Here is a 25,236-nt window from a genome sequence, read left to right as displayed (position 1 = left end):
ATATGTATTTAATGAGCAAATATTTATTAAGGAGCAATACTGTGTTAAACACTGTGCTGGATAGGTGGGCAGGATAAAAATGGCATTTTTGGCAGGATATATTTTTCAAAAAACACTCACGTATTTTTCTCATAATGTGACTTTGACACTTTCCTATAGACAGATGAGGGTCTCTGTTATTTTCCCCTCAATCTTATGACTATGGCTTACCACTATGACAATGCCAATGCTGTTCGATTCCTAAAAGTAGGTCAAAAAGACCACAGAGTTTTTTGCTTGGTTCTTTTGGGACACTCATTTAGGAGCCCTATACTACTGTGTAAGCTACCTGACTGTCGTAAAGTAGCCATGCTATAAGGAAGCCCAAATAAAGAGCTGGCAGGAAATGAGACCTCACATCTTTAACTAGTTCACTACCAACAGCCATCTCCAACTTGCCAGCTCCAGCCATGTAAGTGAACCATCTCGAAAGTGACTCCCCAGGTCCTAGTCAAGCTGCCCTAGCCAACAGTGCACAGAGTAGAGACAAGTCACTACTGAGCCCTGCCCAAATTGCCGACTCAATGATAATTGTCTTTTCAGGCACCAGATTTTGGAGTGGCTACTCAGTAACAGATAACTGAGCAGTCCAAAATGTGCAGCACCTACAGTCTACAGTGGAAGACATCATGTTTTCACGTAGTTCATCATGTGTGAATTAGTTGGAATAAATCTCTCAGGAAGCCAGACATTCCGCTGAAACAAGACCTTTGTGTGCATTAGCTCCTTCCTTATGAACTTCACAGCCATTTGCTGGAACGCATGAGATAAAAATCTAGGACTACACATGAGATCAAATCTTATGACCATGAGAAGCACCCTCTAGAGTTGTGTGCACAGTGCAATTATGACCCAAGATAAAAGCTGGGCATTCAAAAAGCCACAAAAAGTCAGAAATACAGTCCAGAAAACTAGGTCCAGAAAACCAGGTCCAGAACATCAGAAAATAACCTAATTCCTTTTGCCAGAACGTACTTCTTCAACTTTAACATATTCATGGCCTATTCATTCCAATGCTGGGAAGCTTTTTGTTTTACTTCCAAGTATTGATTTTAGTAATAATAGTAACAATAACACTGCCACGGCCGGGCGCGGTGGCTCAAGCCTGTAATCCCAGCACTTTGGGAGGCCGAGGCGGGTGGATCACGAGGTCAGGAGATCGAGACCATCCTGGCTAACATGGTGAAACCCCGTCTCTACTAAAAATACAAAAAAAAAAAAAAAACTAGCCGGGCGAGGTGGCGGGCGCCTGTAGTCCCAGCTACTCGGAGGCTGAGGCAGGAGAATGGCGTGAACCTGGGAGGCGGAGCTTGCAGTGAGCCGAGATCGCGCCACTGCACTCCAGCCTAGGTGACACAGCGCGAGACTCCGTCTCAAAAAAAACAAAAAACAAAAAACAAAAAACAAAAAAACACTGCCACTACTACTGCATTTATTAATCAGTTATAAATTCCTAAATACTTTACTAGGTATGTATTTTCTCATCAAAGAACCCTATGGAATACATGCTAATATTCTCAACATTTTACAAAAAGGAAATTGGAGCATAGTGAAGTGAAATCAATTGCCCAAGGTCACACAACATGCAAACAGTGGTGCTGTGTTTGAACGCACAGTACCTCAATCCACAGCCTGCATTCTTCACCACTGTGCAAACTGTCCTCTTTTGTGCTCTGGCAATGCCTAGTAGTGCCATTCTCAGTTTACTCATCTGAACTGTCAAATTGATGGCAAGTTCCTAAGGGCAAGAGTTAAGCCTCAGGCACTATTTTATCTGTACTCCCTAATGAAATGCACAGCATGGCAGTACATTGTTGATGCTCAATAAATGCTTGTTACATAAATGCATGAAGCAACAAATTGTGTAAGTCACCTCTCCTCCCTGGATCATGATATTCTCATCAGGAACATGAGGATGTTGCAGTAGATATACAGGAATATCTCTTTTGGCTGTGAAATTCTGTGATTCCCTGACTTGAACTACCTCTAAGTGAAGCAGGAACTGCGAATTTTCATTCAATGTTGCCTTGATCCCTAGACTAGAAAATAATAAAAGTTTTATAGGGTTGCACTGAGACTAGCTCTTCTTTTTTTAGCGTTGGGGATTTCCTGTGCTACTTCAGTTAAATAGATCATACGCTCTGGATTCTTGAGAGGAACCCAGTTGAAAGAGTCACACTTTTGTTCTTCGAGATGAATGGGCAAACGGAACATCCTCAAGGCCCACAGGACTTGCCAGCTCTTAGGGCAGATGTGGTTCAGGGTTGGGTTGTCAGTATCACTCTTTTGGGTCTCTTTGTTTGTCAGGGATAACCCATCTGGGTCGTTCTCATCATATGAACCATAAGGCAAGAGAAATGGGAAGCTGAAGCTCCTTTTGCAAGGTAGCAAAATGGACTCCACTTCTCATATATCAGAGTGCTTGCAATTTGGTATATAAATGCTTGGAATGTTAAGTTGGCTTTAGAAGGGCGATAATCTACCTCTGTTACCTCGTCTAATTTTGCAGTTTTTTTAATTGGGGGAAGAAGAAGAAGGTATTAAGTTCATTGCCAAGCAAAATTACTCAGCACAACTCTCACTCTCTGAGCTCTCACAAATGAGAGGCGGCTCTCTGTCCTAGATTCTATGCTCCATTTAGGTGTCATAGTCATCACATCAAAGTCACTTTGTTGTTGTTGTTGTTTTGCTCAGAAATGCTCATATTTTCCCCCTTTGCAATCTATTGACTACTCTCCCATGTAATTTTCCTGGACTTCCTGGGTTGTTCTATTTTACTATTTCCTCAGCAATGACTTTAGAAAAGGAATTTGGTATTTATAGGACACAGTTCATACCATCCTTTCCTAACTTTATATTCTTGTCAAGTTGTCTGTAAAATGAGTCACTTTCTGTTCCAGCTAACACAGTAAACTTAAAGTTACCATCTTTGGAGGGTGAAGGAAACAACCTAAATGAGTAGAACCCATTATCAATTCAAGGGTTAATACATGTCAATTTGACGCTGTAGATATTTAAACAATTTCACTGTCCATAACCACAAGTATTATATTACATTCCTATTGAATCTACCTGCAGGAGTCCTTGCCTCTCTTCTCTTCGTGTGTCAAAAATATATTTATTTTATTGCTAATGCTTTGGTCAACTCTTGGAATTTGTACCTAGTTTATGACTCTTACCGCTCTGGGATTTTCTGGGGACCACTCCTAGACATATCTTACTACACATTCTTACAGACCCTTGTAAATATCAACGCTTTGTGTCTGTTATTACAATAGTTATACATATAAGCTATTTTGCAGAGCCTGCCAAGATGACAAGTTCTCCCAGGGTTATTCAGTCACTTTGCTCACACATTAAAACTTTGGACGTCACCCAATTTCCTTCAAATGAATGTGACAGAATACTGAACCATTGCTTACTGAGTTTCTTCTTTTTTTGGCCCTTCTTTGTTCTTTGACAACAGTGTTTAATAACCACACTCTCCCTCCTGTTTCCATGGCTAATAACCCCGAGGTTGCTTTTGACTCAGATTCTTTCTTTGAGATTCACATTAGTCATGCAGTTAGCAATTCATGTATATACAGCTTGGCACGGAGATATAGAGAAAATTGGAATGATGGTCGCACATTCTCCCTGCTCCTTGCTTTCCCTTGTTGCTTTCAGTCTACATCGCTGTGTGGAAACACTGGGTCCCCTGCCTGTTTCTAACCTTTAATGGTTTGGCACATTTTGAATTGCTTGCAGTCACCTTATGAGAGTTGAGTGCACAGATTTTCTTTCATATATTACCTGTCGCACAGAATTACAAAATTATTGTATCAAGTGGATAGCCTCTTTTTTCCTTGGCCTACGTGAATATCCCTTCTGTTCTTCCTTCCTCCCTTTTTCCATTCTTACTTTCCTCCCTCCCTCCTTCCTTCCTTTGTTTCTTCCATTTTCATTAGTCATTTGTTGAACACCTATTATGAACCATGTTTTGTTCCAGACACTGGAGAGAGCTTGCTCAAAAAAAAAAAAAAAAAAAAAAAAAAAAAAAAAAAAGAGATGAGATTGCTGGTCCTTATATTTCTGGAAGGCAAGAAAAGGAGGTCCCAGGAAACATTTAAAAGGAATAAAACATAAACAGGATAGCTACATGTAGTGATAAATTCTCTAATAGCAAATATGAAGGGCAATGTAATAAAGAGTGACTTGGGGTAGGTAAGATACTCAAGAGAGACTTCTGCGTTAAGTTAAAACTATCATAATAAGAAACTAGCTAATCATGCAAGGCTTTAAAATAAGAACATTCCAGGCAAAGGGAACAGCTTATGCTATGATGTGGAAAAAACTTGGCTTGACCAAAAAGTCAGAAAAAAATTCATTAAAAATAGTAAAATCAAACTCGAAAGCAAGAACACACTCATCTTCCCCATGTTAAAAATGGTTAAACAAATAAAAAAATGAGTAATGGCATTCCAAAAAGGATACCGATCATCTGTTTTCTCCAGTCATTTGTTTCAATGATACTGGATGGAACTCAGCTTCGCCCATTAAATATTGAACTAAACGTCTGTGGTACTGTAACCAGACGGCCAGTGTAGTATATCTGACTCTATTACTTTATACCAGCCCTCCATTCCCAACTTTTTAAAATAAGAAAATAACTTTGGAGAATGGTACAGAGGCATGGGTGCCTGCTATAACATAATACCAAAGTCTGAAAATTAGGAACTGGAAGTACATGCATGCACCTGTGTGTCAAGAAGCTGGTGTAAGATTATGTAGAATCCTGCTATTCATAACAAACAACTATATATCTTTCATACTAAACTAGATACATTGTATAATGTCCATACAATGAAATACATTGTGATATGTTTATAGGATAGAATGTGAAAGACCCAAGGAATGCTACAAACAAGAGCATGAATGAAAACCACAAATGTAGAGTTAAGGAAGACAGACATACAAGAATATATAGTATTAAGATTCAATGTATTTAAACTTCAAAAAATAATAAAGCCCAGTATTTTTGGATACATGGTAATGTAGTAAAACTATAAAGGGAGATAGTAGCCATGACCATAAAAGGAAAGGTAGTAGGTGGGGAGAAAGGTAGCTGGAATTGGGCTAGGCTGTTTAGTGATTCTCAGGAGCAGGCGATTATCAGATTTTGATTTAGGTACATTACATGAGTGTTCTGTTTTTCAGGGGACAAATCACTAACCTATATTTTATGGTGTACTAATCTATATGTCTATTACATTTTACAATAAAAAATAGTAACTAGCATAGTTCCTGGCCCACACTAAATGTTCCATATAGTAAAATGGAAGGCATTATAAGCTCAGAAAATACATTTCTCCTCCTCATCTATGAAAGGATTAAGTGAAATGTTTCCTAAGTGCTTTTCTTTTCTTTTCTTTTTTTTTTTTTTTGAGATGGAGTCTCACTCTGTTGCACAGACTGGAGTGCAGTGGCACAATCTTGGCTCACTGCAACCTCCACTTCCTGGGTTCAAGTGACTCCTGCCTCAGCCTCCAGATTAACTGGGATTACAGGCATGCACCACCATGCCCAACTAAGTTTTCTATTTTTCATAGAGATGAGGTTTCACCATGTTGGCCAGGCTAGTCTCGAACTCCTAACCTCAAATGATTTACCGGCCTCGGCCTCCCCAAGTGCTGGGATTACAGATGTGAGCCACTGCACCCAGCCTCCTTTTTCCAAAGGAAAAAAAAAAAAAACTATTTAAGAAATGGTTTATAGTTGCATCCTGATTCCTGGGTGTTGGGGGAGGAAAGGAAGAAACAATTTAACCTACTGATTCTACTAGTCTACTCTGGACTCAGCTCTCTATTAACATGAAATCCAGATTTATTTTCATCCGAACTAACATTCGGAAATAATAATATTAAGTATTAATGAATGAAAATATTTTTCAACCCCAGAGTAGTTTAAATCTTACTGTATTATATGCTCTATAGGTACTAAATTTCTATTTTGCATTTCATTACATGTATATAATTAACAGATTGATTGCAATAGTTTGAAGTGTGTCTATTTTTTTCCTGCTACTTTAAGATGCCATTCTTGTCTGGTTACCATAGAATCCTTGGAATCTGCATTGCAAGGCACATAGTAAGCAGTCAAGAATATTTGTGGTTCTACTGATTGAAGTCATCCTGTCTTGTGACTCACGCATGGCACGTGTAGAAGTCAAGGTAAAACGAGCTGTTGAAACAGATATACCCAAATTCTCAGTGATAAACAATAGTTTTATTGTCAGGGATCTAGACAGGTGATACTCCATGCAGTCGCTGGTGACGGGGGCTTTGACAAAACTTCTCACTTTTCCCCAGCTTGAGAGGTTACTGATATCCAATGGGCAGAGGGGGAAGAAAGAGACATATGGGAGTATACTGCTCAGAGGATGGGTGCACTAAAATCTCAGAAATCACCACTAAAGAACTTTTCCATGCCTCCAAAAACTGTACTCCAAAAACTATTGATATAAAAGAATGTAAAATAAAAAAAAAAAAAAAGAGAGAGAGAGGCAGTCACATGGGAGATCATACAGAAGATCTTGTAGGCCACGCCTGGAAATGGCATACCTCCCTTCTGCTCATATTTTATGAAGCAAATCCAGTAAGTGGCAACTCTAGATGCAAAGTCCTCTGGGAGATGCAGTCCCTGTCTAATCTGGGCCACTCCTTCTTGAGAGTAGGGTCTCCTAGAAGGTTTTTCTACCATGCAACTCTGGTGGACAGCTGGCTCTCTATGCCACAAGACTATTCAATTAGTTTATTTCTACAGCTCTATACACCACACACACCTGCCTCAGCTACATTATAAGCAGGTGAAAGGAAAGAGATTAGATTCAAGTTTGAGTTTTAAAAGGATTTTACTTTGTCTTCTCAAAGTCACCATTTTAGTGTGGCCAGTGTAGATTACTGCTTTGTGTTTTAAGAAACTACAGAGCGAACAAATATTTAATTCATATTTTTGATCAATTGTGAGGACCTTAATATATTATACACTTAGAGACTTACCAGATCTGTTTATAAATGTCACATAGAAAGAGAGAGTGCTTGCTCAGAGTTTTCGAGAGAATATCTCAAACCATTCAACATTCAAAACAGAGAACAGCTCTGCCGGAAGATTAATCTTCATTCTCACACTGTCCTTGGTAAAATTTGAAATTACAACCTCAATTCCTTGACTCATACCAACAAAGGAATATTTCCAAAGGCTTGCTTCTCTTTCACACCAAAATTTCAGTTTGTTAAAGCAAACAATATCCTCCCTTTTGCAAATGCTTACTGCATTTCAGGCTATTCCTGAACCTTACATTTCTGATCTTTCTCACTAATAGTCAGCTGTTAGACATTTCGGTCATTCAAAAAAGGAGATTTTGAAATTTCTAATTTCATAAAAGACTATCTCAAGGTGCTGAAAGATAACCAAGAACTGGGAATTGTGGAAATTCTTGCTTCTGTGATTTCAAATTAGAGCTCACAATATCTTTGGCATAAGCTACATAAAGAAGAACATCATGGCACTGAGTGATTTAAACATGATAAACAGGTACAGGTGATGTGGTTCTAACCAAATCACTAATGTACTGCAGATCAGACAGAATTAATGAATTTTATGCTGCGGTCTCTATAAATGAGCCAACAAATATGCAGCAAAATTCTGAACTGCAGCCTTGAAATAAAGAGCTTAATGTAATTCAGCGCTTATTGGTTGCCTAGAAACTAACTTGGAAGGGGGTTGGGGAGGGAGGACTAGAAAACATGGAGGGTTCATAGGTTTAATAAGGAAATTATTAACTCTGAACTGCTTGGGGATGTGACAGATATACTCCACAATGCGCTCCTCTCCCAAGAGCTCCGTAATATGTTCGAGAGCAAGGTTAGGGGGCACGCAGAAGAGGCTGCTATAGAATGACAGGGCAGTAGTGAAGGCTTTGGGCAAACACCAGCATATACAAACCTCCACAGTTGCTGCAACCCATGATCATCTCAACTTGTTGACCAGCTGCAGCTATGGGTAAAGCTTGCTTATTTGCTTTTCCTAAATTATTTTTTCTAGAAATATATAGCTTAGGACTTAGTTATTACATGAGACTTTCCCAATTCATTATATCACTAAGGATATTTTAAAATGTTATTTGGGGCAGGTAGGGGATGGGGAGACAGAAGACAGCTTAATCAATTTTATATTAAGAAAAGTGGGCCAGGTGTGGTGGCTCCTGCCAGTAATCCCAGCACTTTGGAAGGTTGAAGCAGGCAGATCACCTGAGGTCAGGAGTTCGAGACCAGCCTGATTGATATGGTGAAACCCCGTCCTTACTAAAAATACAAAAAAAAAAAAAAAAAAAAAAAAATTAGCCTGGCATGGTGGCAAGCACCTGTAGTTCCAGATACTCAGGAGGCTGAGACAAGAGAATTGCTTGAACTGGGGAGGTGGAGGTTGCAGTGAGCTGAGATCATACCACTGCACTCTGGCCTAAGGGACAAGAGCAAGACTGTGTCTCAAAAAAAAAAAAAAAAAAAAAAAAGGAGTGAAGGGGCTGAGAAACGGGGCACGGGGCACACGGCACACATATTCAGCAGGAAGCCTTTTGGAAGAGGAGAAATTAACCAGTTTGGATGTTTTAATTGCAAACCACGTGATGTGAAGGGCTCATTGAGACCACTCATGTTACAGTCCCATTGCTAGTTCAACTTCTTTTCTTTATTTGAATATAGAAACCAAGGAGGAGGAGATGATGCCCAGGTGGCAATTCACAAGGTAGCATTTTAGCATTTCCTTTAAAACTTAAATAAATGGCCCTCTCAATTTTAGAGCAGTGCATACACAGGAGGTACTGTGCTTTAGCGTCTCAGCTTCAAAGAGTTGCTTAGGGAGGACATATTTTATCCTAATTATTTTTGACAGGAATTAGGTCAGATTAATTAGTTTAAAATTCAGCTGAACAACAACGTCTTTGCTAATTACTTGAGGGTTCATACATAATTCATTTACAGTAGCAAAAAAAAAAAAAAAAAAAAAGGAAAATACTGGGAAAGAATGCTACCTAACACTGACCGCTTTGATGGGCCATTCATAAAAAGAGGACCCTCTGTGACCCAAAAGGTGTGATGAGGAGCACAGAGTTCCGTGAGCATTTTATTAAGTATGAAGATGAATATTTATTTATATAAATATGCATTTTTAGGTAGCTTTATGTTTTTAATTACTTATATTTAAAATAAACATTTATTTATTTATTTATTTGTAAACAGTGTCTCCCTCTGTCGCCCAGGCTGAAAAGCAATGGTGCGATCTCAGCTCACCGTATCCTCTGCCTCCCGGGTTCCAGTGATTCTCCAGCCTCAGTCTCCTGAGTAGCTGAGATTACAGGCGTGCACTACCACACCCAGCTAATTCTTGCATTTTTTAGTTGAGATGGGGTTTCGCCATGTTGGCCAGACTGGTCTTGAACTCCTGGCCTCAAGGGATCCACCTGCCTTGGCCCCTCAAAGTGCTGGAATAAACGGCGTGTGCTGAACCTAAATATATTTTTAAAAATACTTTAGAATGTAATGTCAAGGTAAGACAGAGTAAGAGAGTGAGTGATGAGGAAGTGAGTTTTAGAGAGAAGATAGTCCTAGCTCAGTCCCTTACCATAGGCAATGTACATAACTGCTCTGAGGTTTAGAATTTTTTTTGTTATTGCTGTTAAACTAATAATAGCATTTAGCACCTACTTTATGGCCTGTTGTGAGAATTACACGAGATAATGTACGTAAACCTCAGCACCTGACATAGAATAAGTATTTAATGTTTGTTAGTTATTATCGTTTCTATAGTAGTATAGGAAATTAAATAAATGTTTGCCCTACTACCTACACACTTCTAAGCTTGCCCTCAGATTACTTTAAAGTGAATTATACCTTTTGGCTCAGATTGCATTAGAAAGGCTGCTTTAAATTTAGAGTCAATTTTCTACAGGGGGGAAAAAAAGACGGACTAAAATATTTCAGTAGATTAAATATCGACTAATATTAAGCAAAAACCAAAGGTGTTTGGGAGGTCTTGGACAAATATGAAATAGTAGAGTGTAAGTATGCATTATTTGTCCAGTGTCCTACTCAGGGATAAGAAAGCATTTTAAAATCTTTTATTTATGAAGAGAATCCCAAATACAGATTGTGGAATCTCTTGATATTTAAAGGCTTGCTCACAGATTCCTTTTTTTAAAATGTATGAGACAAACAAATATATCTACACTTAGGTTCTGTTAGTCGAAAATTCTGGGCTAAATTATGACTGGATTTGGGGACATATAATCAAGCATCTAGATACATGTAAACTAAAGACAAATTTTGCTGGCAAACAAACTAGTTACAGCCTCTGGCATTAGGACTACTGAGATTTTCTTTTCAAATACTAGACTATACTTACAGCTTAAAATTTGGATGGAATAGGAGCCATTAAAAATGGATGACATTGAAGGAAATAGTAATAATATTTTCCATATGTAAACCCAAGTTGAAAATACAACTGGCAACTCTGTCTGTTCAGTGCAAGTATTTTGATGCTTAACATACATGTTATCATGATTGCTGCTACTTTAATTCCCACATCTCCCTGGCAAAATAATTGAATAGTCAAGAGAATAAATGTCTCTCACAGCATGTGAGGCAAAACCCAGGATGGTTCAGATCACATTTGGCCAAAGAAATGCTTTCTTATTTCTCTTCTAGAACTGTGTGTCTGAACACTATGATGGGCTGTCCAAGTGTTTTATTAGATGGTTCATCCCCCTAAATACCTGATTTCTGTATTGGAGGCATGCTCTCTTCCCTGGAAACAATTTTCCTTTTAAAGTTATAAAACAGCCATTAAAAGAGGTAACTTAACAACTGCCATCAGAGAATAAATTCTAAACAGTCTGCAGCACTGTTAAGAGAAAAACAAAAGAAGGCCTATGCACTTACTTTACAAGGATAAAATTTCCAATTAACCTTTGGCTATTTCGGGGAGCAAATTTTAGCTATCAATGGGGAAAAGTAAGCAGGTGTTAGGGTGGATTGGGAAGGAGAGTGCAACTATCTTGAATTGCTGAATTGCAGACTGCAGTAATCATCAAATTCAGGCCATTTCTGGTCTTACTTTTTCTCTTTGACAAAAGAGCAACAAAAGCTCATTCTAGCCTATATACGTCTCAATTATCAACCAGCTGTAATTGATATTGTCATTTCCATTGGCACTGGCCGCACAACAGGTAGTGAACATGGGTGCAGCGAGAAAGATGTGGCTGAAATATTTTCTCCAACACAGACTATCTGAGATCTTTACCTACCTTATAAAAATGTTTTCTGCATTAAATTTTACATACAAGAAGACTTTAGCAAATCTCTTGATATATTGTTACTATAAAATAATGAAGGGCAGTATCATTGTTACTTTTGTGATTTTTATCAATATCAAATAAATTGTCTACAGTACACTGTAGACTGTCAAATAAATTCAGTCAACAGTAGTTCTAAATTCAAAGATGTTTTACTTTTAAATAGAGAGCATAAACACAAGATATAAGCAAATGAGAACAGGTAAAAAAAAAAACAATTTTATAAATAGAATGTCATTGTAGCATTTGACTACTCTTGTGACCACTTTTACTATCGTAAAATAGTAACACTTACTTTTTCTTGAATGCTAACTCTAGGTTTAACTGTGTTAGGTGTTTTACCTATGAAATTTCATTGAATCATTGCAGTATAACTAAGCCTGGTGTTATCATAATCCTCATTGTAGAGTTACAGAAACAACTGAGCTTACTACATGAAGTTCAGTAACTTTGCTCAAGTCCCCCAGCAGGTGATGCTTAAACACATGAGAGTAGGTGTCCATATCTCTGGTAGATATGACTAGTAGACTGATACTTGTGAACCACTGCACCGCACTATACACTTTCTAAATTTGTTTGAGCATATCCACTGTTTAGTCTTTGCAAGAAAAGATGGAGGTAGGGTGACAGAGGGTGTGAAGGAAAGAGTAGATTGCTCGGAAGTTTGGCCCCATGGATTTAGGTTGACAGCACAGCAGTCTAGACCACCACTAGGGGGCAGACTGGTGCTAATTCATATTTCCATCATTTCTGGCCTAAACATAATGTACAGAACCCAAAGCAGCACCTTACTTTGCTCCCCAATATCCAAAAGGGCACAGTTCTGTTTCCTTCAGGATAATTAAATGAATGCAGTTATAAAGGCAAGTGAATATGTGCTTATTAGGGCAGAGATGAAAGAGCGTGAATGTAAAATGTTGCAGCCACATTGGAAAGAAGTTGGACCATTTCTGAGAAAGTTCAACCCAAACTTAACATACAACCCAGCAATCAGACTCCTAGATAACTATCCTGGAGCAATGAAAACCTATGCTTAAAGATTTTCATGTGACTATTCATAGCAGTATCATTCACGAATGATGGTCAAAAAGGGGAAGTTATCCAGATGTCCATCTATTGAAGTATGGATATATAAAATGTGCTCTATCCATAAAATGGAATATAAGGCAGCAATATAAAAGTAATAAAGCACTGATATATGTTACAACAGGAGGGAACCTCTCCAACAATACACTAAGCAAACGAACTCTGACACAAAAGAACCCACATGTTGTATGGCTTCTATGAAATGTATAGAATAGGTAAATCTGTAGAGACACACAATGCATGTGTATTTGCCTGGGGCAGAATGTAGGAATGTGGATTAACAGTAAATGGGTGTATGGAATATGGAGCAATGAAAATGCTTTAATACTACATTGTGGCAATGCTTGTATGCTCTGTAATTTTATTAAAAATCATCGAATTGCCAGGCGTGGCACTGTAATCCCAGCACTTTGGGAGGTCAAGGTGGGTGGACCACAAACTCAGGAGTTTGAGACCAGCCTGGTCAATATAGTGAAACCCCATCTCTACTACAAATACCAAAAAATTAGCCAGACGTGGTCGCACATGCCTGTAATCCCAGCTACTTGGGAGGCTGAGGCAGGAGAATTGCTTGAACTCGGGAGACGGAGGTTGCAGTGAGCCAAGACGGCACCACTGCCCTCCAGCCTGGGTGACAAAGTGAGACTCCGTCTCAAAAAAAAAAAAAAAAATTGAATTGTATACTTTAAACAGATGAATTTTATAATATGTAGATTATACTTCAATGAATCTGTTTACAAAAACTTTAAAATGAAATTAGGGATGGAGCGCTTCAGGTATGAGATAGCACATTCACTCGAGTCGTTTCTCTACTAAAAACATCTCACCCTTCAGTCCACATTCTGCTGCAGTGACTTCCTGCCCTTCTAGTCCCAACTTCTTTTATAACATTTTGCCTCTGCTTCTTGTCTCTTTATCCTCATCTCATATTCAACCCTCAGCCCACTGCAATCTGGCTTCAGCCCACATAATTCTACCAAAATTGTTCTTGCCAACTTTGTGATGACCTCCTTTTTGTTACATCCAGTGGGTGTTTTTAGCCTTTATCTTTACTTTCTCTCTCAGCACTCTGACCCTGTTCACCACTCTTGTACCCACTATTTTCTTACAGAATTTGTAATGTTTTATTCTCCTGGTTTTCCTTCAATACTTCTGCTTGCTTTTTTGCAGTCTTCTTTCTGGGTTCCTTTTTCTTTGTCCATCGCTTATGTTCCGATACTACTCAGGACACTATGCAAGATCCTCTTCTCATTATATTTCAGAGTGGTGTCACAACATCATCTCTACCAGAACCATTGGGTGAGGCTCTGGTTTTCAACAAGGCAGATTTGGGAACTACATTCTACACCTACTCAATGAAACACTCTGGAGTTGGTACCCAGGATTTTGAATTTTATTGGGTTTCCTGGGTAATTAATCTGACCCCAAAGTTTGAGAATCATTCCTTTATATATCATCCCTGAGTAAGATTATCTACTCCCATATGTTTAATTACCATCTGCTTGCTGACAACCTCAAAGTTTGTATCTCTAGCTCAGATCTTGTTCCTGAAAAGGACTTTGTTCATAATCCATATGCATAAATTTCTGCTAGCCATCTCACTTGAAGTCTTACAGAAGGAAAACCTTACTATGCCACCAAATGATCTCATTACTTTCACTTGCCATATTTAGTGTATGTTTCCTAGTTCAGTTGAGGAATCAACCATCACTGTTACAGATCTCACGAATCTAGTTAGCTTCCTTAACCCTTGATCCTCACCCTCCTTTACATCCAATCTGAAGCACTCTCAATTTAATCTTCTAAAAATATGATGATTCCAGCTACTTGTCTCCATCCCCACTTACAGGTATTCTAGTTGAGGTCATAGTATCTGTCACCTGGAACCACTATAGCTGACTCCAAATGAGTTTCTCAGCCTCTGTCTTTGCTGCTCTCATTTGTCTATCATCCTCTATTTGTACTGAAATGATTTTTTTGAAATGTGAACCTAACTAGGCTGCTTTCTTATTTAAAACATTTCTGTAGAATTCCAATCTTCTTAGAAGAAAGGTCAAATTCTTTAACTTGATAAAAAGGAACTTCCATGATGACACCCCGGCTTACCACTCCAGATTTATTATTCCCAATCTCCGTGTCATCTTTTCAGGAACTCTAACTTCTAGTTTCATTGAACTCTTACTTCTTTAAAGAATGCCAACTCTTGTTATTACCTCTATACATTTGTATATAATGCTTACTGAGATGAAGTATTCTGTTCCATCTCTTTGGCTGATTTTTACTGATTTGTCAGATATTACCTTCCATGTTACCTTCCCTGGAAATTCTCCGACCCTCTGAGTTCAAATAAGAGGACTCTGCAATATGCAATTGTAATACACTATGTTGACCCCAGCATAGGACTATTACACTGCATGTTAAGTTTTCAGTTTTAAGAGTTTACTGAACTCTTCTTCCACTGGACTACAGGCTTAATGGGGGCTGGACCCAAGTGACCAGAACATGGATTTTGCCAATATAAACCTATTGAATTATTCAACAGGGGAATGATTTTTTTTTTTTTTTTGTAAACCACAATCTAAAAAAAGTGTTATAGTCACATATGTTTAACTTCCACATAATTGAAATTATAATAAAGACTAAAACATTTTGTGGTAGGTTTTTGGATGACACTATGGATATCATTTTAAAACACTATTTGAATGTTTCATATAGAATAAATACAAATATATCAACATTTGGGGGAAAAGTATTAGAGAGTGTTAGCATCCTCAAAGCTAACTCAGTATAAACCATACCAAATTATATTAAAAAAAATATTTTCACTTATTTGGATACAGAAAATAATGCTATAAGTTTTAAACTATTTTATTAGCACCGCAAATTCAATAGCATTCTTATTCAAATAGACATGAAAAAGAGTCTTGTTCAAGGTCTATTTTCCTGTTGGTTTACCTTCTGAATGAATGACATTTTTGAAGTTACAATGCAGATTTCCTTATTTAAAACACATTTACCTCCTCAGAAGCCTGTTTTTGACTCTGTATATTTTGAGGTGACCTCTTCACTTATAGTTTCAAGGTGTCTCTACTGAAAATACAAAAATTAGCTGGGCACAGTGGTATGCACCTGTAATCTCAGCTACTTGGGAGGTTGAGGCAGGAGAATCACTTCAACCTGGGAGATGGAGGTTGCAGTGAGCTGAGATCGCACCACTGCACTCCAGCATTGGCGACAGAGTGAGACTCCATCTCAAAAAAAAAAACAAGAAAAAAGAAAGTTCATGAAGATCAGTAAAACAGTCAAAGAAAATATAGGAATGAGAAATTCAAGGCAAAATCTGGCCCACTGCCCAGATGATATGGGAATAAACTACTTGTGATGTTTAATGGGAAGCTATAGAGAAGTTAATAGGTTTGTGAACAAATACGCCAAGCTCTCAGCTCGAGGTATGATTTCCCAATTTAAGAAAATTTCTACCCTGAGGGTAGTAATTTTTACCCAGATTTTGTCCAAAGAAACTGCCACTATTTTCTTTTTTTCTTCCTTTTCCTATTTTCCTAATAAAAGTGTTCAGTATTCTTTGGTGGAATTCTGCCCTACTGTTTGATGTCATGACACTTTCTTGTCATTTGGAGCCACTGGTGCTAACCAGAGCAGTGCAGGATAGATACTAGAAGGTGCATTAGTACATTAGGTTATATCTCATATTCTTATATAACTCACACAATCAGCTACTTAATAGAACTCAGCTTCAAAGTTGTGTAATTTTATTTGTAGCATTTTTAAGTAATATTTTATTTTTAAATGTGATATATGCTCATTAAGAATGCACACTAACAATTAGTCACACATCGCTGTAACTGAAAACAAAAATTATTTGGAATAACTTCAGACAGGCCTGATAACCAGAAATATTCATAATGTTGGAGTCCTTCTCAGCTACTTAACAACTGGGGTGATAATTTCGGGTCTCCTCACCCTGGTCCACTCCTTTCCCAAACACTCAAATATTCACTTGATCATCTTCGTTTGCCCTAAAACTCTCTGATACAAGAATACAATATTGTTTTGCAAGCAGAAATACAATTTGGAAAATGAAAATGAGAAAGGAACATTCTTGGTTGTAATTTTCTTAGAGCAGAATGACATTTCAGCTCCAAGAAGAAGCATCATTTTCTTAGAAACGACACAGGTCTAGAGAAATACTGTGACTTGCCTAAGGTTGCACAGACCTAGAATCCATGATCCCGGCTAGATATCTTCAACTTCAGTCTTATTTCCACTGTATTGATTATTTGATTCTATTTTCTAGTTCATTAGTTTGTACAGTATGATTCACTAATAACTACAGCAGGGTTTACCTAATAAAGTTAGTGAATTACTCTAGACACTCATGAAGTACCTGCAATGGGAAGCCTCTGTAAAGAACTTTTAAAAAAGTAATCCTGCTTTATTCTCACAACAACAAAGAAGGGAATCATAGGCATTACCCACATTTTAAAGGACACAAGGTATTTTTATTCATATTGATGCATTATTTAAGTTTCCGTAGTTAGAAAATGAAGGACTTCAGATAGGAATCTCACATGTATGCCTCAAGAACTTGAAAACCTTAGTCTTTTTTTTGATACTCACTCATGACTTAATCAACTTTTTCTTTGCATTGGATTCACAATTTGTGTTTCTATATTTAGTCTGTTTTCTCAGAATTTAGCTTTTTACTAGAGGAGCAGACTACAAAAAGGACCCCTATTCTTTACTCCTTCCTTTGCCCTCTGCAATGTAACATTGCAGTTTCTTCTATCAAGAAGTGAGATCCCTTTGTTGACTGCTTTTTGTTTTGTTTTTGAGACACAGTCTCACTCTTTTTGCCCAGGCTGGAGTGCAGTGGCGTGATCTCGGCTTACTACATCCTCCGCCTCCCGGGTTCAAGCGATTCCCCTGCCTCAGCCTCCAGAGAAGCCGGGATTACAGGCGCCTGCCACCATGCCTGGATACTTTTTTGTATTTTTAGTAGAGGCAGATATTTTAGTATTCCCCATGTTGGCCAGGCTGGTCTCCAACTCCTGACCTCAGGTGGTCCACCTGCCTTGGCCTCCCAAAGTGCTGGGATAACAGGTGTGAGCCATCGTGACTGTTGTATTTGGACTAGTTTTGTGACTTGCTTGGCCAATGTAATGCAACAAAAGCTAGTTAGCACATAGCAAAGCAAAGATGCAACCAACAGGGTGGGAGAAAATATTTGCAAACTATTCAACTGAGAAGGGGTTAATAGCCAGAATATATAAGAAATTCAAACATCTCAATAGAAAAAAAAAAGTCAACAAATAATCTGATTTAAAGATGGGCTAAAGATCTCAATTTCTCAAAAGAAGACATACAAATTACCAACATCAATAATCATCTAAAAATTGCAATTCAAAACCACAATGAGGTATCATCTCACCCCAGTTAAAATGTCTTTTATCAAAAAGACAAAAAATAATGGATTCCAGTAAGGGTGCAGAGAAAGAGGAATGCTTGCACACTGTGGATGGGAATATAACTTAGTATAGTCACTATGGAAAAGTATATAGAGGTTTCTCAAAAAACTAAAAATAAAACTATCATATGATCCCAAATAAAGGAGATATATACCCAAAAGAAAGAAAAATCAGTACATCAAAGAAATATCAGCACTCCCATGTTCACTGTAGTACTAGTCACAATAGTGAAGACATGGAATCAACCTAAGTGTTCATCAGTGGATGAATGGATAACGAAAATGTGGTCTATATACACATTGTAATATTATTCTGCCGTAAATAATAAAATCCTGCCATTTGCAAGAACATGGGTGGAACTGGAGGACATTATGTTAAGTGAAATTAGCAAGGCAAAGAGAGACAAATATTTCATGTTCTTATTTATATGTGCACGCTAAATAATTTATCTCATGGATGTAGAGGGTAGAATGATGGTTCCCTCACAAAATTGGAATTACTCCATAATCTCCCTGTTAACCTACTTTTTCAATTTACCAACATACTTAGACTTAAAAAATCAATAGGTGTAGGCTCTCTTTGTGGTATTAATAGTTATGAAGTACTCATTTAAAGGATTTTACCACAGCACATTTAAAACATTTAACTAATTATTTTTCCTTGGTGCTTATGTGGTTACCAACTGCTCACTACGTTAAGCATCATGGCAAGAAACATCTTTGTACAGTTATCTCTTTCTCAGATCGTTTCCTTAAGAAAGATGTTGAATGTTTAGTCAAAGGGTATACTGAAATCAGTGATACATATTGCATGATTATCATCTGAAAATGAAATATCAATTAACATCTGTATCAACATTGCTCTCTTGAAAACGTTGTGAAGGCAGAAGACTGAAAATATGTATTAGGACTTCCTTGCATTGCTCTAAAGAAACTGTAAGACACTGGGTAAATTATAAGTGAAGAAGTTTAATTGGCTCACAGTTTTGCAGGATGTATCAGAAGCATAGCAGCATCTGCTTCTGAGGAGATCTCAGGAAGTTTCTAATCATGGCAGAACGCAAATGGGGAGCAGGCTCATCACATGGTGAGAATGGGAGCCAGAGTGAGAGAGAATGGCGGGGGCAGTGCCACACACCTTTAAACAAACAGGTCTTAGGAGAACTAATCATCATGAGAACAGCACCGAGGGGATGGTGCTAAACTCTTCATGAGAAATCCACCCCTATGATCCAACCACCTCCCACCAGGCTCCATCTCCAAAATTGGGAATTACAATTCAACATGAGTGTTGAACAGGGACAAAAATATGAACTACTTCAACCATATAGACTAGGATTGTTTTCCTGTATACACTGAATATAGTATAATGGTAATTTCCCATTCATCCATATTGGAAATTGTCAAATGACCATCTTTTACCTTTGCATATTTTCTACTGAATTATCTTAAATATTTGTTATCATTTGTAAAAGTGCTTTATATAGTAAAGATATCCCCCATTGTCTATATATTGTCAGACAGGTTACAACCCATATAAGCTTTTAACAATACCTCAAAGCAAATTTAATTGTATATGTATTCTATCTTCTCGTATCCTCTGTATTTATCACAGTTATTACCGTATATTTTAAATCATTTGGGTTTTATCATTTTTGACCAAATACTTGAATTGTCTAGAGCATGATAGCACTGAGGCCAAAGTAGTAGAAGCTGGCTATGATTTTCAAAGGTTTTAGAGTAAATTCCTTAGACAAACATGCAAAGACAATCTTGTGTCCCTGGGAGAAACAATTATGGCTAAGAACAATTAAGTCCACTGGTAGAAAGATACCTTATTGCATAAGTCTTTATTCTCCAAATGGGTCAGTGTTATCTTGGCATACAAATTATGTCACATTATTAATGAAAACCAGCAGAGAAAATGTTTTTAAGGCTATCAAATTGCTGAACGTCAGAGGTCAAACTAAAATGTATTAGAAGCTGTCAAAAACATGTTATTTCCATGATCATAGACATGTTTCAATCACACTGAAAAATTATTAGAACAAATTGCAGGGTTTTTAACCTAAAAGGACTCTGGAACTTTAAAAAAACAAAACAAAACAAAACAAAACAAAACCTTCTTTAAAAAGAAACCTGCATATTGAATTCTGTCACTCTTCTTGTTTAAGAAGCATTAAGCCTTTTAAAAAACCATGGTAATGAAAAGTAGTTCTGTCATCTGTGGCAAGTTTATGTATAAATTTTGTATACCAGCAAATCTGAATACATCTGCTATTAAAAGCACAAGTGTGCCCCCTTCTGAATAAATGAAATATTGAGTCCTATATTTGCACTTCAAATAACCAACTCCCTCCTTTCTGGACAAAACTGAATAAACAAATTTGGGCAAATATTAACAGAGAGTTTTAAGAGCACTCTTTTCTACAAACATTTATGATTGGCAAAATTCTAAAGGAATATTCAGATGAAATCTGCTACGTCCTTTCATATGTGTTTGGTTGTTTTCACAGTTGGAATCCACTAAAATAAGTCACCCGGGAAAAAATTCTGATCTTATTCTAGATAAAGAATGAAAAGCCAGGAAGCTACATAACCCAAGGTTGAGTGGAAAGAGTTGGGTAGAGAGTGGGCAACTGTTTTGGAAACCAAAACAGTGTTAAAGATGTCAGAAAAATGTGAAGTGATATTCCATTAAGACAGTTCAAAGATGTTTTTAAAGACGGTAGCTACGTAAGTTAAGTATCTTGTGTTGACTTAAGTCTGACTTTGTTCTCTTAGTTCTAGGGCTGAGACAAGTCCCAGAGTGATTAAGTAGGTTTTGGGAAATTATTTAATGACTAAGCCATATTTTTATACCTTCATTCAAGTGCTCTATCTACCAGAAAACATAATGATCCACATGAACTATTCTGGTATATTAATACATGTTTAATAGATTACCTCTATGAAACTATTTATTTCAATCCAAATTCTTCTCTTATTTCTCCTTCTGTAAATTCAGACCCAAAAACAATTTTTGACCAAAATATGGCACCATATTTGATACACTTCTCTTGGGTAGTGTGACACTTGACTATTTTAAAGCATCATGGAAATCAAATGTGGATGATGAAGATGATTATGACAACAGCAATTGTTATCAAAGTGAAAGTGCACTTTGTCATCACATTATTAAAGGTTGACAGTTAAATGATAGCTTAAATCATAGTTAAATGATATCCTAAGTTATCTGATAAATAGGAATTAACTTCTAACCAAGTTCTCCAATTTATAATCAGAGAACGTCGTGCTTTGTCTCATATTTGCCGCTTTGGTGGCAAAAATAATTTGCCTCATTTTAAACACAAAGGCCGACTGATTAAACCTATAGCTACTATTGCTAGTTTTAGTGGGATTGGTGGCTAAATAAGTTACTTTCTAAAATTCTATAAATGTAATACATTAGAAAACTAAATATTTATACAAATTTCATCAATCTCTGCCTTTGTTTTCTAATGTATAGAAATTAGAAAACAAAGGCAGAGATTGATGAAATTTGTATAAATATTTAGGATTTTCCTCTCTTTAGCAAACCCATTCACTTCGTGGCCATTCGATTTAGCTCAGGTCTATTTTTTCACATGGTATTTAAAACTCATATCCTCTAAGAATGAAGTAAATTATTCTTATTTTCTACATATTTCCAGTGCATTTCCAGAAATCACTAACTTCTGACATTATCAGAACTTTGGATGAAATAAACACAGGCTTTTGAATGAAGTAAATATTGTCTATCACCAGTTAAAATTCTTTTCCAATACTATTCTTTAATGATTCTATAAAGATTCTACACAGAATCTTTCCAACACTATTACTCAATACATTCTCCAGAATACTGTGTTAATATACTTACAAAGTGTTGAATCTTTAAATTGCTGTTCTCAATGGATAAAACTGACTGATAAAAGCACATTTATAAATGTCAGTTGCCATATGGTTTACACTTTTGCTAATGATCAATCACAAGATTAAATCAATCATTGGACAAATACTGTTATAAAACTGTGAAATGTTTACGCCAACTCTCTTCTTCTCTCCCCAAGTAACATCACTAATTTGTGCCTATATTTACGAACATTTAACCCATACCTCCTTTCCTGCTGTAAGATTCAAATTTACCAATTGCATTTAGAGTGACCACCTATTACTTGGCCAACGTATTCATTTGAAAAGAACATTTATTGAATCAGCATATATAAAATCTCTTTGATTTAATTAATAGGCATTGTGTATTCCTTGCCAAAAATATGTTCTCAACTAAAATATACCCTATGATCATCAACTCACAGAGTTGTTGCTGATTATTCATAATTGTGCAATGAACTATCTTGTAGAATAAACAACCTCGATAGTTCTTATTTTGAAAAACTTCAAAATGTTCAGACTAGTAATTACATTGAATAATAGCTTAATTTAAATTGTAAAAGACCTCTAGTGGATTGTTTATTTCATTTACACTGTGTGATATGTTTTATACAGAAAGAAGTTATACATACTCATGAATCAATATGTACAATGAAGAATATTGAAAACAAATGGGTTTTATTCTACTTTTTTAAAAACTGTTGAAATTGAGCCCAGCCTTCCCCCTGCCACTTGTTGCAACTTCCATACTTCATACGTACACCACCTCTTTCCTTGACCCTTGAAAGATATCATGTGTTTTTCACCTGAGAATGATGTAAATTATGAACACTCTGATATTTACATTTTGTCAGAAGGTTTTGTTTATGTATTTATCTTGTGAATTGCTGATGTATTATCAGTATGGCATCCAATTGTCTTTCTTAACTGTGAATCACTTTTCAGTTGTGAATTTGTTATCTGTAAATCACAAACTATCCTTGTTGCCTGGGCTTAAATAAAAAGCCCAAGATGCATACCTGACTGATCACTATATTCCATCCCCTAGACTACAGAGCTTGATTCAAGAATGGACACCAACTAAAACTAGTCCAGTCTCAATAGGGTATTGCAAATTAAAACAACAATGAGATACCACTACACACTTATTAGAACGGTACAATCCCAAACACTGACAAGGACAAGTGCTGGCCAGGATGTGAAGTAACAGCAACTCATTCATTTACATAGAAATGAAAAAAGGTATGGCAATTTTTGGCGACAGTCTTGCAGATCCTTAAGAAGCTAAACATAGAATTACCATATGATCCAACAATTACTCTTGTTGGTACTTCTCCAAATGATTTGAAAACGTATGTCCACACAAACCTGCACACACGCATTTCCAGTGACTTTATTCATAATTGCCCAAACTTGGAAGCATTCAGAATATCCTTCAATAGGTGAATGAAAAAACAAACTGGTATATCCATGCAATAAAATAATACCAGTGTAATAACAGTGATAAAAACAAGCAAGCAAGCCCTCAAGCCATACGGAAAGGAACTTTAAGTACCTATTGCTAGGTGAAAGAAGCCAATCTGTGAAGATGACACACTGCATGATTCCAACTATATGACATTCAGGGAAAAGGAAAACTCGAGAGACAGTAAAAACATCACTAGTGGCCAGGACTTTGGCAGGAGGGAGGAAATGCTGAACAGGTGGAGCACAGAAATTTTGGAACAATATTCTGTATGATACTGTAATGGTGAATAAATGATATTACATATTTGTCAAAACACATACAAACTCTACAACACAGAAGGTGAGCTCTAATATAAACTATGGACTTTAGTTTATCATGCTATATCAATACTGGTTCATCAGTTGTAACAAATGTACCACATCAGTGCAAGATGTTAATAGGGAAAACTGTGTATGGAGGGGTTGAGAATCTTTGGGAGCTGTCAGTATTCACTGCTCAATTTTTCAAAAAACCTAAAAGGGCTCTAAAAATAAAGTCTATTAATTAAAAAACAACTGGTTGAATGAATCATAGTTCCAAAAATTCTGTTGGTGTTACTTGGAAAGAAAATCACAGGAAAGACTTCTCAGGGACTATCACATGAAGAAAGCCTGCCCATAAATAAAGATAAATTGAGGGTGAATAACAGGAAAAGAGTGAGAAACAGAAATCGAATCTTGCATATTCTCTTCCCTCTGAAGGGAAACCGTGCTTGAATCCAGTACTACCTCTAAGCCTTTCAATGTACAGCTACCTGTAAGTCAACAGAATGCCTTTAGGTCAGAATGAGTTGGGTTTTCTGCAACCAAAGGACTCCACTCCTGAATAATACAGTTCTATAAGTACAGATAAATATTGCAGTGCTAGTTTTATTTTTTTTTATAATTTATTTAATTTTCCAAGTTGATGGAGATGGAGTGCTAGTTTTAAATTACCAGTTAGAAACACAGCTAATTTCTAGAGTGGAGAAGGGAACATTTCCAAGTAATCTTGATAATAGACCCCCAGAAATTCAGTTAAAGACAATGAAACAGATTTTATTTAAGTAGTGTTATTAGCACTGGGTATGGAAGAGCTCTAGACAGTCAATGGAATTCCCACAGTGGCTGCTATGGAACAAGTGAAGTCAACAGGTGGGTGTTGACAATGAGCAGGAAAGGCTTCCAAAGTCAGCATTCACAGCTTCTCTATTTCATTTACTGGACATCTCTGTAAGTATTTCTTTGAACAAAGGAATGTTCAGTCAAGACAAAGTTTGAAAGACACTAGATTTGGAACATGGGTAACTACCAAGTTCAGGTCTTGCTCAGTTCTGGACCTCCAACAGAACCACGGAGCAGGAACTGAAACACATAAATGATAACCTGGCAATTGAATTTAGTGGGCATTTATTATTACAACAGATCAATTGGCTGCATCACAATAACCAGCCAAGTTTCTCATGAGAAACAATAAGCCTCTGCAGGGGTAGAGAGAGCTTAGCACCTTGGAAGATGCATTCTGATGTCTTAACACAATACAAAAAGGGAGAAGACATCTACACAGAAGTGTGATGAGAGCATGGACAGGGTGACACTGACCTCAATGTGTGCCTTTATAGACCAGGGTTCTGTTTGTATAAAGAATCTCTCACGATGGTCTTTCCAAATTGCTGCTTCTGTGTAATACTCTGTATTCCATAACACTTCCTGGAATAAAGGAATGGATGAATGGTGCCCCCTGGAGTTGTTCAATGCAGTGACCCTGCTGCTGTCACACTAACACGAGTACTTCAGTCCCCATATTATCAGCTATTTCAGGTGGGCATTTATGTCTCAATGC

The 25,236-nt window shown here is 37.1% G+C and overlaps 2 long non-coding RNA genes across 3 annotated transcripts in view; one reads left to right on the top strand and one right to left on the bottom strand.

Moving 5' to 3' along the window:
- Positions 1 to 25,236, bottom strand: part of LOC105477638 (uncharacterized) — a 79,326-nt gene that overhangs the window by 49,244 nt on the left and 4,846 nt on the right. The window lies entirely within an intron of this gene.
- The window catches only part of LOC105477637 (uncharacterized), a 165,825-nt gene continuing 146,776 nt past the window's right edge, over positions 6,188 to 25,236 (top strand). For both annotated transcript variants that reach the window (XR_984856.1, XR_011620215.1), the window contains exons 1-2: positions 6,188 to 6,248; positions 20,516 to 20,604. This is a non-coding gene — a long non-coding RNA (uncharacterized lncRNA). The remainder of the gene's footprint in view (positions 6,249 to 20,515; positions 20,605 to 25,236) is intronic.

The sequence above is a fragment of the Macaca nemestrina genome, chromosome 2 (assembly GCF_043159975.1).
Source record: "Macaca nemestrina isolate mMacNem1 chromosome 2, mMacNem.hap1, whole genome shotgun sequence".
NCBI classification, from domain to species: domain Eukaryota; kingdom Metazoa; phylum Chordata; class Mammalia; order Primates; family Cercopithecidae; genus Macaca; species Macaca nemestrina.
The sequence above is the reverse complement of the archived record's forward strand: the minus strand, read 5'-3'. Positions and strand labels throughout refer to the sequence as shown.